Genomic DNA, 16,374 nt, shown 5'->3' with positions numbered 1-16,374 from the left:
AAGGTAGTGTTAAACTAGGTGTGGTTTATTTTGTGAAACCTGTGTGATTTATTTTGCTATTTGTCAGGTAAATGGCTTAGCCGTCCTGCGTGTTAGTTTAGGTTCCTGTGTTGTGTTTAGTTAGTGCTCATAACTAGAGAGGTGGAGCTGCTTCCTGAGCAGGACAAGGAACTGTTCCTGTCACCGGAGCCACCGGCTGAAGTCAAGGGGGAGAAGGTGAGCAGCCCACCTCCAACAGAGCCTCAGCAACAGGCTGGGGGAGGCACTCCTGCGCTGTCAAGTGCGGTCCTGCGCTCCAGCTACATGGACACCAGTCCGGAATGCCTCAACCTCCCTCCACTCGACCTTGTGCCCAGGTTGCAGGATGGCCAAACACAGTCGCTTGCCTGGTCCCGTACTCCACTTTCCCTTGGAACCCAGACGTCGCTGCGCAGGAGGAAGACGTCACTGGGAAAAGGCAGACATCGCTGGCGCTCCCCCTGCTGGTTGCTCCGTTTCCCCTACCTACTGCTCCACTCCCCCTGAGATCCAAGACATCGCTGCGCCGGTCCACAGCCACGCACCTCTGCCTGCCTGGCCTGCGTTTTGGTCGCCCAGGGCAAGCCGTCCGGGTCCCTTCTTGCTGGTTTGTGGTGCCTTCCTGAGTGCACCGGAGGAAGGACCGATCCACCCCCAAGCCCGCCTGTGGAAGAGGGTGAAAACCAAAGACTTGGGACTTGAGGGAGGGTGGTCCTTTAAAGGTGGAGGGAAGTGGCCGTTAAATGGCCAGTGTCTTGTGAAGACAAGGGGTAGGATATGTGAGAGTGTTTTCCTGGGGGGAAAAAGGACTACATCTCCCAGAAGGCCACAGGCTTCATTTTTTTAATTGTTTAATTTCATTTTGTTAATTGTTTTTTTTCATTTATCTACACATCCTACCCCAATATTCTAGAAATTTGTAGAAAATTAATTAAAAATAAAAACTGAAATAGCTTGGTTGTCCACCCCCCTTGTAATAGCAATCCTAAATTAGCTCAGGTGTAACCAATCGACTTCAAAATCAAACACCAAGTTAAGTGGCCTCCACCTGTGTTAAATTGTAGTGATTCACATGATTTCAGGATAAATTCAGCAGTTCCTGTAGGTTCCCTCTGCTGGGTAGTGCATTTCAAAGCAAAGACTCAAACATGAGCACCAAGGCGCATTCAAAAGAACACCGGGACAAAGTTGTTGAAAGGCAGAGATCAGGGGATGGGTATAAAAAATATCAAAGGCCTTGAATATCCCTTGGAGACGATTATTAAGAAGTGGAATGTGTATGGCACCACCAAGACCCTGCCTAGATCAGGCTGTCCCTCCAAACTGGATGACCGAGCAAGAAGGAGACTGATCAGAGAGGCTACCAAGAGGCCAATGGCAACTTTGCAAGAGCTACAGGCTTTTATGGCCAAGACTGGTCAAAGTGGGCATGTGACAACAATATCCCAAGCACTCCACAAATCTGTATGGTAGGGTGGCAAGAAGGAAGCCATTACTCAAGAAAGCCCACCTTGAATCCAGCTACACTGGAGTGGCTAAGGAACAAAAAGGTAAGTGTCCTTGAGTGGCCCAGTCAGAGCCCCCGACCTAAATCCAATCGAAAATTTGTGGCATGACTTGAAGATTTCTGTCCATCAACGCTCCCCAAGTAACTTGACAGAGCTTGAACAGTTTTGTAAAGAAGAATGGTCAAATATTGCCAAATCTAGTTGTGCAACGTTGGTAGAGACCTATCCCAACAGACTCACAGCTGTAATTGCTGCCAAAGGTGCTTCCACCAAGTATTAACTCAGAGGGTGGAGACTTATCCAATTATGATCTTTCAGTTTTGTATTTTTAATATATAATTTTTTTCTCAATAAAAACTTTTTTCCCCTTAACAGTGTGGAGTATGGTATGTAGATAAGTGGAAACAAATCCTCATTTAAATGCATGAAACTCTGAGGCACTGACACAACAAAATATGAAAAAGTTCAAGGGGGTGTAGACTTTCTATAGGCACTGTATATTATTTTATTTTATTTTAAACAATACGGTGCATCGACATGCATACATCTTATTACAGAGATAAAGATAAACAACATCTGGATAGGCACAGAGTGCATAGGGGCCTTGGGGCCCGGCCCCAGGGAAAAGTGCGAAACATGTATATTATTTAATTGTGTTGTCAGATGTATTAAGTGTGTAGAGCTGGCAGAGCGCTCCCGCACTTGAAGTTGAAGTATTTGTTTAAACGTGTCAACGCTACACGTACGGTGTACCACGAAGCCACCCTCGTAAGTCAAAGTCACAAGACGGAATTGTCTGACGCCAGTCGCCACTGAAAATTACAGTCAACCCTCTTTATACCGCCTGGTAAAGGCCATGGGCAAAAATGGGCAATAAGCGAGGGTGGCGGTATAGTGTTTACATTTTTTGTTTGTTTTTACATTTTGACCACTTTTTTAAACTTTTAAATTGCATTCCTTGCCTCAAAATGGCTTCACATGTACCCGCATGGACCTCTTAGAACTACATTTCCAATTATCCTCCTGCACACATATGTAACTGAGATGGATTTACCAGTGAGCAGGAGGATGATGGGAGATGTAGTTCTGAGAGGTCCATGCAGGTACATGTGAAGCCATCTTGAAAAAATAAAATTAAACAATACACACACCTTATGTAAACAGTTTAAGCAACACATGTTGAACACAATAAAATAAAAAGGTCCTTATGTACCCTTTAAGGTCAGTATACACTAATGTGGACATTTCAGGCTCATATCAGAGGTTGTTTGGGCAGTAAATATTTAATAAATACAAAAATAATACCATTTTGGAATCTCATTACATCATACTATAAAAGGATTTTTGACTAAACTGTGTATGTTGAAAAGAAATGGTCAAGGTTTAAAATGATACCCTACTTGAGGTGGCACATCCAGACTATCTATGTGATTTCCCCCTTAGAGTGTGAGCTAATATTCAGTACGTAATTGTACGAATAAGTAACTAACTTCAGCCTTTGAATCGAGAATAAGTAACTAACTTCATCCCGGTTCTTCTGTAAAGCTCGGAGCCACCATCCAGGACTGTTGAGTGTCAGTCTTGAGTTCCATCTAAAGTTAGCTGTGATTGGCTGAACGTGTCGGCAGACAGCAAGAGCAAGCTCTGATTTCCTCGATGGAAGTGGGCGAGGCTGAGAGGAATGATTGACACTCAGTTCAAATAATACGTATTTAAATAAACTGGCGCAAAAGTACACAGCTCAAATAAAGATCTTGCAGACCCTAGCGTAAACTGAATTTCAATTTAAGGGAAGCTGTTTTTTGTTCTTGAGTAAACTGAATTTTAAATTTAAGGGACGCTGTTTTTTGTTCTTGAGTAAATTGAATTTCAATTTAAGGCATGCTGTTTTGTTGTTAATAGATGTATTTTTGTTAATAGATGAGTTTGCATTATATTATTTACTTTGTTACTTTCACCTCTCATATTGTTACCTCATAGTTCATGATGATATTCAATCGGATTTCGTCTGCTTTTCCCTGGGAGGAGCATCATCTGCCTGTTACTCGCTGTCTTTAATACAGTTCCTTTTTACTGATTAAATTATTATTATTATTATTATTATTTGTTTATTTAGCAGACGCCTTTATCCAAGGCGACTTACAGAGACTAGGGTGTGTGAACTATGCATTAGAGGCAGAGTCACTTACAACCAAGGGTATAGGTTTGGTTTGAACATTGGTAGGGACACAATTTTTTAGGGGGGCGGAGTCACGCTCGCTAGGGGGGTTTGGGGGCATGCCCACCCGGGAAAAAATTTTTTTAGGAGACAGCTGTTAAATGGTCACTTCTGGTGGCTTGAAATGAATGCTGGACATGAATCGAGGACAATCTGATTGACATGAAGTTGGCTGATATACACTTAAAACATGATGATAAAGTAGCCGTCCTGGAAGCTGGTTTGACATCCCTGCTATAGAATTACTAATAACCTGAATTATAACCTATCCCAGCCTTACTGTAAACTACCCATACCCCTGCCACTACAAGCATGAGCACATGCACGCTCACGTGCTCTGCTTGCCTCTCCTGTGTCTGTGCTGTTGCTCTCACCTGGGTGCATTGCTTCATTCACCTGATAAAATGATAAACTGATGCATGTCATATAGAGAGAGAATATATGGCTATGCTAACTATTTGCTGAGTATTACTATACAGCATTAGCCTACTATCATATCACAATGTGCCTCAAACAATAATATATCTCAAAACTGAGTCTAACACTTTCACTGTTATAATCACTAAGCCATTACAGACCTCACCTGCGACCCTGTTGCTCCACCTGCCTCTGTACTGCTTTTACCAGGTTGGACTGCTTCATTCGCCTGATAAAATGATAAATTGATTCATGCTGTTTAGAGAGAAAGTATGACTGCTAACTTCATTAGTAAATTATTTTTATATTTGCTATGAGAATCATTATCAATTGTGTTTATTACTTTAACGAGATCTTCCTACTTACACACTGACTTTTTGTAAAAAAAAAAAAATTCCTTATGTCCATCTTTCTTTTTTTGCCTGCCATTATGCTTTATTATTATTATTATTATTATTATTATTATTATTTTTTATTTCTTAGCAGACTCCCTTATCCAGGGTGACTTACAATTGTTACAAGATATCACATTATTTTTACATACAATTACCCATTTATACAGTTGGGTTTTTACTGGAGCAATCTAGGTAAAGTACCTTACGCAAGGGTACAGCAGCAGTGTCCCCCACCTGGGATTGAACCCACGACCCTCCGGTCAAGAGGGGTCGTTGAGAGAGTTAACCCTTTGTGGAACGGGAAAAATGACTTGACAAAAGACGTTTCAGATTTATCAAAATTATTGGTAGGGACAATTCAACGGTCCCTTGACATTGGTAGGGACATGTCACTACCGTCCCTAGCTAAATCTACGCCGATGTCCTTTTTTTGGAATACCGTGTTCCTTCTCAAAAGTGTTTTAATATTAGCCTTTAATAAAGGAAAACGACTGCTTTAATTAATGTTCACGTATCTATTTCATTGTAATAAGAAATACGTTTTTTGGGGCTGAATTTGAAAATGCTGAATTTGGGACGTTATCTAAAAACCAGAGCGGCCCAGAATTTGGGACGTAAATGAAAACAGGGGCAGTCTACATGTAACTATTTTTACATTAGAGATAAACTAATGTATCCTGTAACAAAACTGTAATAGTGTGGAAGATATATATTTGATATTAAAATATATCGCGCAAACGATTACACCGTGTAACAAATTTTTTTTTTTTTTTGTTCCTGGGTAGTAAGTGTTATTTCACAATTGCTTATGCCTCAAAAGTATAGAAAATGGCTATTATTCCCCACAAACTTTGCTTTTGTGACCAGGACAGTGATATTTTGAAATTTACCTATTTTCCAGAACATTCCAGATAGATTCAGTGCTGAGTAAACTTGGAGTAACTTCTAGAACTTTCTAGAACTTTCCAGTAATATAAATAGTAGTATAAATACAGGGGCCTTAAGCCCATCAGTTCAGTTTAGTTCCAGCTGCCTAAGTGGATACATATCTGCATTTTTCTGAGATGGCATCAAGAGGCTGCAAGCATCCGGCAGACGCATTTTGCTATGTCTGCGGCCAATTTATCAAGACAAGAGCGAAAAAGTACTCCGTGGAAGCATCTGCTAAGATGTGTGAGGCCTACAAGGCATATTTCGGCATGCCTGTCGGGGATCAAGACAAACCCTGGGCACCTCATTTCACCTGCGAGCACTGCAAAAAAACTCTGGAAGGTAAGATGGACAATTGTTGCTCGGAATTTTATGTTATAAAATGTGTTAAAATTTTTAAAATGGTAAAAGTTTTTAATTTTAAAATGTTTTACAATTTTCAATGTTATTGAAAAAATATATCCTATATGAAAAATGTTGCGAGAATCTCTTACACATTAGTCATGGGTGAAATAAATGTATTTTTGTAGGATGGTACAGAGGGGAAAGAGAGCCATGAAGTTCGCTATCCCAAGAATTTGGCGGGAACCCACTGACCACTCAAGCAACTGCTACTTCTGCATGGTGGACCCTTCCAAACGTCGGACTGGCAAGAATGCACCTGCTATCACGTATCTGGACCTTCCTTCATCCATCGCCCCGGTGCCACACTGCCATGAGCTCCCCGTACCCACTCCTCCGGAGAGAGAGCAGCCATCTTTAGAAGAGAGCAGCAAGTCAGAGAGCGAGGAAGACGTTGTAGATCCAGATGACAATTTCAGAGGTGGAGCTGAGGAGAGAAACCCATACTACCCCAACCAAAAAGACCTCAACGACTTGATTAGAGATCTTGGTCTCACCAAGTCCAATGCCAAGCTTTTGATGTCTAGGCTCAAGCAGTGGAACTTGTTGGATGAAAGTGTGCAAGTCGCAGATCAGAGGAAGCGTCACCAACCTTTTTCCAGCTTCTTCACCCGTCAAGATGGGCTCTGCTTCTGCCACAATGTGACCAGTCTGTTCGAGGCAATCGGAATCGCCTGTAACCAGAATGAGTGGCGCCTCTTCATTGACAGCTCATCCAGGAGCCTCAAAGCCGTGCTGCTCCATAATGGTAACAAGTACCCGTCTCTTCCCCTGGCTCACTCGGTGCACCTCAAAGAGGATTACAACAGCATCAAGACCTTGCTGGACGCCTTGAAGTATGATGAGTACGGCTGGGAGGTCATAGGAGACTTCAAAATGGTGGCATTCCTGATGGGTCTCCAAGGTGGTTTTACCAAGTTTCCCTGCTACCTTTGCCTTTGGGACAGCAGGGACATCAAGGCGCACTACCACAGGCGGGACTGGCCACAGCGGACCGAGTTCTCTGTGGGGAGGAACAACGTCAAATGGGAGCCACTGGTGGACCCCCGGAAGGTGCTGATGCCACCACTGCACATCAAATTGGGCCTTATGAAACAATTTGTCAGAGCTCTAGATAAGGAGTTGGCAGCCTTCAAGTACCTTCAAGACTTCTTCCCTAAGCTGTCTGAGGCAAAGGTCAAAGCCGGTGTCTTCGTCGGACCACAGATAAAGAAGATCCTGGAGTGCAGTGAATTCCCCAAGAAGCTCACTAGTAAGGAGAAAGCGGCTTGGAACAGCTTTGTCGCAGTGGTTCGGGGCTTCCTGGGCAATCACAAGGCCGAAAACTATGTGGAGCTGGTTGAGACTCTGGTGAAGAACTACGGCACAATGGGCTGTAGGATGTCCCTCAAAGTCCATATCCTTGATGCTCATCTTGATAAATTCAAGGAGAACATGGGAGCGTACTCGGAGGAGCAAGGCGAGCGCTTCCACCAGGATATACTGGACTTTGAACGCCGCTACCAAGGACAGTATAACGAGAACATGATGGGAGACTACATTTGGGGGCTGATTCGTGAAAGTGATTTACAGTATAATCGTAAATCTCGAAAAACTACTCACTTCTAAATCTTTTGTAGTCATTTTTGTATTACTTTAGTATAAATACATGTTAATTTGGATTCATATGTTGTTTTTTTCTGACTTTATGTGAACGAAAAGACACAAATTCGCCCGTTTTCTCATTGGAAATAGGTAAATTTCAAAATATCACTGTCCTGGTCACAAAAGCAAAGTTTGTGGGGAATAATAGCCATTTTCTATACTTTTGAGGCATAAGCAATTAGGAAATAACACTTACTACCCAGGAACAAAAATTGTGTTACATAGTGTTATAGATATATGCTATTTGAAAGAAGTATTACTTGTACTGTAACACTTGAAATGTATTTGCTTACGATTGTATGTCGCCCTGGATAAGGGCGTCTGCTAAGAAATAAATAATAATAATAATAATAATAATAATAATAATAAAATAACACCACCACAGAAAGCCAATTCTTACATTTGTGCATAACATGATAATTCATATAAAGTAATAACCCATAGTTCGTTGTATTAGTACAGCAAAATACCACATTATATTTTAATTGAAAGGTTGTGGAAAGCAGATCTCTCTCTCTCTCTCTCTCTCTCTCTCTCTCGGAGGATTGTGGGTTGTGGGAGGGGCGTGTGAGTTTGGGAGCGTGTGTGAGTTGTTGCTAGTCGGCTCTCACTGCATTCTTTTTTTCTATATTATATTTATTTATTTATTTGGTTGTTTGTTTATTTATTTATATAACAAGTTGATAGACTTGCGGACCCCAATGGGTTCTCGCTCGGGTGGGACGGGTGGTTTAACCCAGAGACATGGCTTCAGGTGTGTTCCTGATAGCTCCATTTCTGTGGAAGAGGTGCTGTTAGCGGTGGGAGAAGTGGTTGGGTTTGATAATGTTAAATCTGCTTCGAGGATGAATAAGGCGCTTGTTGTTTTCCTGAGTCAGGAGCGATTGGTAAATCGTATAGTAGAGGAGGGTTTTTCAGTTAGAAATTCCCTAGTTACAGCGATGCCTTTGTCGACCCCCCTCACTAAAGTTGTTATTTCTAATGTTCCTCCTTTTATAGATAACGCACTGTTAGATAGAGAACTGTTTCGATATGGGAAGATAATGTCCCCTTTTAAGATGATTCCGCTGGGCTGTAAAACAGAAGAAATTAAACACGTAATGTCTTTCAGGCCGTGAGTGTTTGTGTTGTTACATAACCCCGATACTGAGCTTAATGTTGCTTGGAAATTCAGTGTTGACGGCAGAGATTATGTTGTGTTTGCTACTACAGACACCATGAAATGTTTTAATTGTGGAGCACAGGGGCATCTTAAACATACCTGTCCCAAATTACAACCGAACCCCCCTGCTAGTACTGCCGCTGGCGATGGCGAGGCAGCCGGGGAGGCTCGGGGAGCTCAGGAACAAGAACCGGCGAGACAGCGACCTGTACCCCCAACCCCGACGATCGAGACCAGCTGAAGTGCAGGAGCCCGTGGTGCAGACTGCTGCCCGGAGACTCCCGCAGTCAGTGCTACTGTGACTGAACGTGATGGCATGTTCACAGGAATAACTAAAAAAAGAAAAATTAAAAAAAGCATTCTGTAGAGGCTTCGGGGAGCGGGGAGGAGTCGATCTGGGGCCCCGTTTCGGTTTCCCAAGCCAGCAGCGGAGGGTCTCAGCCCCTGTGTGCGGCGGGGCCGAGCTCCGTCTCCGTGGACAGTGGCAGTCAGGGTCAGACACACCCGCCCCATACTGCCGCCCCGGGTGACTCGGAGCTAGGAGGGAGCGCCAAGGCTGAGTCTCATCTTGGCCGGGGCGAACCCTCCTGTTCGGGGAAGGCTGAGGACGTGAGCACAAGTTCTCATGCTGGTGCTGTCGCCGTCTTAGCCCCGGATGCTCCTTCTGAGCCGACTGGAGCTGCAGAGACGGCGTTGGTTGCGGGCCAGGAGATTGAGGAGGCGACCCTAGAATCGGAGGTGACCGAAGAGGGCGAGTGGAACGAGGAGTGGGGGATGTCGGAGTGCGGAGAGGAAGAGGAGGATGACGGAGAGGTTTCTGACTTCTTGCAGCTCTCTGACCTCTCGGCCAGCCAAACCTCCAAGCGAAAATTATACACACTTGCTCAGATTAATGATTTTTTAGGTAAGACAAAAGGTAAGAGGGGGGTTGAAGTTTCATCCTTTTTCCCGGATTTGAAATTGTTTTTGTTGTCTGCCAATATTATTCTCAGGAAAACAACTTTGGCCGAATTTGATCAGAAAAAACGCTATCGTTTGAAAAAATGTGTTAGTAGTTCCCGTAAATGTTTAACTAAAACCAAGCATTGAAATGGATTATTTTACAGTGCATACTTTTATCCTTGCTTGTTTTATTTTTTTAAATGCATGCCTCACTTTATTATCCATGGAGAAACTAATTTTAGCAACTTTCAATATTAATGGTTGTAGAGATTTTAAAAAGAGAGCCCAATTATTTGATTTTATTAACCAAAAACGGGGAGATATAGTTTTTTTACAAGAGACGCACTCAGACAGCGCTAACCAGGCTCACTGGCTGTCTGAGTGGAAAGGCGATTGTATTTTAAGCCGCGCCTCGAATCTCAGTGGGGGGGTTGCTGTTTTATTTTCTCCTGGATTGGATGAATTTATACCAGGGAAACTTTTAAGAGTGCACATTAAGCTTGGGGGGACTTTTATTGATCTTATTAATATTTATGCTCCTAACCTAGGGGGAGAACGGATTTTATTTTTTAATAAATTATCAGAGTTATTGGGAAAGTGTGACCCGGGACATTTACTCGTGGTAGGGGGGGGGGGGATTTTAATTGTACTTTGAATTTTAATCTTGATCGCAACCACGGGGAACCCCATCCCCAGTCTGTCTGTAAACTGACTGCTGTTGTAAATACACACAGCCTAGTAGATGTTTGGAGAACTGCTCATCCCAATGTTAAACAATATACTTGGATTAAATTACAACATAGTCAGCTCTCTGGTGCGAGGTTAGATAGATTTTATACCACTAGAACTCATAGCAATAAGTTTATTGGTTGCCATATTTCCCCTTCGCCATTATCTGATCACCACTTTGTGTCCACCACTGTTTCTTTACCTTCTGAAATTCCTGTTAAATCTTATTGGCATTTTAACATCAAACTCCTTCAAGACCTAAAGTTTTGTGAAAATTTTAAAATTTTTTGGGCCAATTGGCAGACACAGATGCGTCACTTTGACAGCCTGAGACAGTGGTGGGACATTGGTAAAGTACAGATTAAAGTGTTTTGCCAACAGTACACTCAGTACTCCACTAGGTGTGTGGCAGCGGCAGTCAGTGTGCTGGAGAGAGAGATATTGGAGTTGGAGAGGCAGCTGGATGGCCAGAGCAGTGAGACAGCGTGTCAGAGCCTACGGGAAAGGAGGCAGTGTCTGGGCAGGCTGCTGGAGGAGAGGGTGCAGGGCTCGCTGCTCAGGGCACGCTTCACTCAGCTAAGAGACATGGATGCTCCCACAGCCTTCTTCTTCGGCCTGGAGAAGAGGAGGCTAGAACAGAGACAGATACATTGTCTGAGGCTGCCCTGTGGGAAGGAGGTGAGCAGCCCAGAGGAGCTGCGCCAGGCGGCAGTGGAATTTTATAGTGAATTATATAAATCTGAAGGCTGCGACCTGCTGGATGCGGCACAAATACATCAAGGTCTCCCCAGATTGAGTGAGGGGGAGAGCAATGAACTGGATTCCCCCCTCACATTTCAAGAGCTTTCCAAAGCTCTTGAAATGTGAGGCGCCCGGCATCGATGGACTGCAGCCAGAGTTTTACAAGCACTTCGGGCCCTTGCTGGGTCAGGATCTGTACCATGTGCTGACTGAGTGTATCAGGGAGGGAATACTCCCACTGAGCTGTCGCCGTGCCGTTATCACCATGCTGCCTAAAAAGGGGGACTTGTGTAACCTTAAGAACTGGCGTCCAGTGTCTCTTCTCTGTTGTGACTACAAGTTGTTTTCCAAGGCTCTGGCTGTCCGGCTGTGGGGCTATCTGGCGTCAGTGGTGCACCGGGATCAGTCTTACTGTGTGCCCGGTCGCTCCATCGCCGACAACCTCTTTTTAATTCGGGACCTTTTAAATGTATCCAAACTTTTTAACCTGAATTTTGGATTAATTTCGCTTGACCAAGAGAAGGCATTTGACAGGGTTGATCACAAATATTTATTTGCCACATTGAAGGCTTTTGGTTTTGGTCCTGTTTTTATTTCTTATATTAATCTTTTGTATTTTAATGTGTTTAGTACAGTGAAGGTGAACAACAGCCTGAGTCGGCCCTTCCCAGTTCAGAGGGGGATTCGGCAGGGATGCTGTCTCTCCGGAATGCTGTACTCCCTCTGCATAGAGCCCCTGCTGCATCAGCTCCGTCTGCACCTGACTGGCCTGGCAGTGCCTGCACTGCCCCACGCCCTGCCCATACAACTCTCTGCCTATGCTGATGACCTGAATGTCTTTGTCACTGGAGACCGAGATGTAGCCATCCTGCAGGATTGCATCCATACCTTTGAGAGGGCTTAGTCAGCCCGGGTCAACTGGACCAAGAGTGGGGCGTACCTGGTTGGCAGCTGGAAGGGTGCTACCCCTCCCTCCTTAACCCAGACCCTGTCCTGGAATACAGTTGGTCTCAAGATCCTGGGAGTGTTCCTGGGTAATGAACAGTTTATGCAGCAAAACTGGGAGGGGCTGCTGGAGAAGGTTCAGGGGCGGCTGCAGAGATGGCAGTGGCTTCTCTCCCATTTGTCTTTCAAGGGGAGGGTGCTCATCATTAATAATCTGGCTGCCTCCATGCTGTGGCACAGACTGGTGTGCCTGAATCCCCCCCTGGACTGTTGGAGCAAATCCAGAAGAGCTTGTTGCAGTTTTTCTGGAGCGGGCATCACTGGCTGCGCCCCATGGTGCTGTACCTTCCCCCAAACGAGGGGGGCTTGGGACTGATTAACCTCTCTTGCAGGGTGGCTGTTTTCCGACTGCAGGCAGCCCAGCGGCTGCTTTACTGCACGGGGCTGTGCTGGCAGGGGCTGGCCTTCTCTCTGCTGCACCAGGCAGGCCGGCTAGGTTTGGACAAACATCTTTTTTTAATTTCCCCTGACAGATTCCCCAACTCAGGACTGGACACTTTTTATAGTACTATGTTTAATGCCTGGCACCTCCTTCACACCAGCAGGACTGACTCCTCCCTGTGCAGCCAGTGGATATTCGAAGAACCCCTGTTTTTTAATCCTCTTTTTAATCACGCTCATTTTAATTCTGTCACTATGTGTGGTGTGTTTTTAAATGCTGGACTTACAAAACTGGGCCATCTTATTGAATTCACAGATTTTCGGTGGAGGTCCAGCAGGGAACTGAGTGTGTTGCTGGGTATCAGATCAGAGAGGTTCCTGGAGAAGATGCTGGCTGACCTGAAGGCCTCCTTGAGCCCGGCTGTCTCTGGGTTTGTGGAGAGGTGTCTGACGGAACGTGTGGTCCTCGAACCCGATCCATTGTTCCCCACAGTGCTGGTCTCTCCCTCAGTCCCCCTGGCGAAGGAAGAGCAGCCAGGGAAGCTGCTGTCAGTGCACAACCTCACTGAGCTGCATTTTCATGCCACAGAGAAGAAACAACTGTACCACCTGTGTGTTAAATCTCACTGTTCCCCCGAGTTGAGAGATCTGGTGGATACTAAGTGGAGGGCACACCTGGGGGTGAGCGAGGCCGTGCTCCCGAGTTGGCGCTCTCTGTATAAACTGCCCCTGCCCAAACGCTCAGGAGACCTGCAGTGGCGTGTGTTGCACAGCATTGTGGCCACAAACCGCTACTTGAGCCATGTAGAGCCTGGAGTGAGTGAACAGTGTCCCTTCTGCCCTGCCTCCGAGACTGTGTATCACCTGTTCACTGACTGCCCCCGATTACTACCATTTTTCCAGCATTTAACAGACCTGTTGGCATCTTTTGGTGTTATTTTTAGTAAAACGTTACTTGTTTTTAGTATCACCTACAAATCAAAACAGCGTCAAAAATGTGTGCTTGTTAATTTTATCCTTGGTCAAGCGAAGTTAGCCATTTATAAATCTCGAAAAAACAAGATTTTAGCCACTGGTTTTACCGATGCTTGGAGTGTTTTTAGAGTCCTGCTTGTTAGCAGGATTCAGGTAGATTTTTTTTATTACCGTTTGGTAAAGGACTTGGACAAGTTTAAACAGAGGTGGTGTGAGGAGGGTGGGCTGTGTGATCTGAGTGAGGAGGGGGAGCTCAGTTTGTTATTTTAACCTTGTCACTCTAAAAAGATTTATTTTGTAACTTTGGTTGTTTTTTTGACTGCTTAATTGTTGTTTTTTTTGCTGTAATGGTTTCCTTTTGTGGCTATCTTGTTTTATGTATTTTGTTTTTTGTTTCAATAAAGGGATTTTAAAACTCTCTCTCTCTCTCTCTCTCTCTCTCTCTCTCTCTCTCTCTCTCTCTCTCTCTCTCTCTCTCTCTCTCTGATCACAATTTTAAAAATGCCTGCAAGCTTTTCCACTCGTGTGACGACATATTCATGTGACACACATGGACCAATCAAAACGCGAGACTGTTAAGCGGTTCCACCCCCTAAACCTGGCCTGCGTCATACCTCGTTCTGGAGCTAGTCGTAGTAGAACGCATTTCCACTTACAATGGCTTTCTGTGCAACTGGACCGGTTAAAAAAGACAAGTATTAAATCACACAAATAGTGGAAGGTAAGCGTTCACTGGGTTTGAAATAATATCGATTTATATAGTCTACATGTTGTGCACTGACAACATGTAGACTAGCGTCCCCTCGGCTTAAAGCACCTGAACCTCATGTGCACTTGCTGCTTTTTCCTCTGCTGTTACTGCCAGTGAGATGACAGGACACAGTAATTAAGCACACTAGATGAGAAGTGTAGGAGGTGTTGGAATTTAAACACTTACATGTTGTGTGACGCTTGTTTGTGCACCTGGTCTCACGGCTTCAATGTTTTGCACTCTGCCGTTGAATTCTTCTCTCCTGAGTTCACAGAATTTAGAAAGCTTGACTTTCCGGATCCCATACTGCCTGAAATAAGAATATCTGTTGTGGAAGCCTTAGGGTGTGGTTGGTGTTTTTTTATTTCTTCTTGAAGTTTCATGTAAGCACTGTAAAACAAGTGAAATGAAAAGAAATATCAAACTTTAAATAGCTCCGTCTTACAAATATTTCAGAAAATACAAACATTAAAAAACGGATCACTTACTCGTCACTAAATTCAACTTCACGCCATGGATTAGTGAGAAGTGGTTTCGGTTTCGGTTCTGGTTTCGGCGGTTCTGCAAAACAGGGAGAGATACATAAATACGCACAGCTCTGTTTATTTTTTCTGTGGTAAAGATGAGGCTTTTAATATGATTTACCTCTTGATGGCGATCCTCCCATTACAGCAGACGTTGCGATGAGGATATGTATTGTGGAAAGTGCTCCGAGGTTACAGAAGTAATGATGAAATTAAAGAAACAAGCTATATATGTGTGTGTTTGTGTGTGTGTGTGTATATATATATATATATACATACAGTACTGTGCAAAAGTTTTAGGCAGGTGTGAAAAAATGCTGTAAAGTAAGAATGCTTTCAAAAATAGACATGTTAATAGTTTATATTTATCAATTAACAAAATGCAAAGAGAGTGAACAGAAGAAAAATCTATATCAAATCAATATTTGGTGTGACAACCCTTTGCCTTCAAAACAGCATCAATTCTTCTAGGTACACTTGCACAAATTCAGGGATTTTGTAGGCATATAGTCAGGTGTATGATTAATCCCAGACATGTATGTAATCCCAGACAGACTCGATGTTGAGATCAGGGCTCTGTGGGGGCCATACCATCACTTCCAGGACTCCTTGTTCTTCTTTACGCTGAAGATAGTTCTTAATGACTTTCGCTGTATGTTTGGGGTCGTTGTTATGCTGCAGAATAAATTTGGGGCCAATCAGATGCCTCCCTGATGGTATTGCATGATGGATAAGTATCTGCCTGTACTTCTCAGCATTGAGGAGACCATTAATTCTGACCAAATCCCCAACTCCATTTGCAGAAATGCAGCCCCAAACTTGCAAGGAACCTCCACCATGCTTCACTGTTGCCTGCAGACACTCATTCGTGTACCGCTCTCCAGCCCTTCGGCGAACAAACTGCCTTCTGCTACAGCCAAATATTTCAAATTTTGACTCATCAGTCCAGAGCACCTGCTGCCATTTTTCTGCACCCCAGTTGCTGTGTTTTCGTGCATAGTTGAGTCGCTTGGCCTTGTTTCCACGTCGGAGCTATGGCTTTTTGACCGCAAGTCTTCCATGAAGGCCACTTCTGACCAGACTTCTCCGGACAGTAGATGGGTGTACCAGGGTCCCACTGTTTTCTGCCAATTCTGAGCTGATGGCACTGCTGGACATCTTCCGATTACGAAGGGAAGTAAGCATGATGTGTCTTTCATCTGCTGCAGTAAGTTTCCTTGGCCGACCACTGCGTCTACGGTCCTCAACGTTGCCCGTTTCTTTGTGCTTCTTCAAAAGAGCTTGGACAGCACATCTGGAAACCTCTGTCTGCCTTGAAATTTCTGCCTGGGAGAGACCTTGCTAATGCAGTATAACTACCTTGTGTCTTGTTGCTGTGCTCAGTCTTGCCATGGTGTATGACTTTTGACAGTAAACTGTCTTCAGGAACCTCACCTTGTTAGCTGAGTTTGGCTGTTCCTCACCCAGTTTTATTCCTCCTACACAGCTGTTTCTGTTTCAGTTAATGATTGTGTTTCAACCTACATATTGAATTGATGATCATTAGCACCTGTTTGGTATAATTGTTTAATCATACACCTGACTATATGCCTACAAAATCCCTGACTTTGTGCAAGTGTACCTAGAAGAATT

At 44.1% G+C, this 16,374-nt stretch overlaps 2 protein-coding genes and 1 long non-coding RNA gene across 5 annotated transcripts in view; 2 read left to right on the top strand and 1 right to left on the bottom strand.

Moving 5' to 3' along the window:
• The window catches only part of LOC131704993 (tetra-peptide repeat homeobox protein 1-like), a 335,084-nt gene that overhangs the window by 64,318 nt on the left and 254,392 nt on the right, over positions 1 to 16,374 (top strand). The window lies entirely within an intron of this gene.
• Positions 14,064 to 16,374, top strand: part of LOC117965625 (uncharacterized) — a 57,747-nt gene continuing 55,436 nt past the window's right edge. For all 3 annotated transcript variants that reach the window (XM_059006831.1, XM_059006830.1, XM_059006828.1), the window contains exon 1: positions 14,064 to 14,188. The gene's annotated coding sequence lies outside the window, so the exon portion shown is untranslated. The remainder of the gene's footprint in view (positions 14,189 to 16,374) is intronic.
• LOC131705000 (uncharacterized) lies at positions 14,313 to 14,963 on the bottom strand. The gene is made up of 3 exons (XR_009310113.1): positions 14,864 to 14,963; positions 14,707 to 14,779; positions 14,313 to 14,608 (listed from the first exon to the last, which is right to left on the bottom strand). It is a non-coding gene; the product is annotated as an uncharacterized LOC131705000 (long non-coding RNA).

The sequence above is a fragment of the Acipenser ruthenus genome, chromosome 34 (genome assembly GCF_902713425.1).
Source record: "Acipenser ruthenus chromosome 34, fAciRut3.2 maternal haplotype, whole genome shotgun sequence".
NCBI lineage: Eukaryota > Metazoa > Chordata > Actinopteri > Acipenseriformes > Acipenseridae > Acipenser > Acipenser ruthenus.
This window is presented reverse-complemented; position numbering and strand designations above follow the sequence as displayed.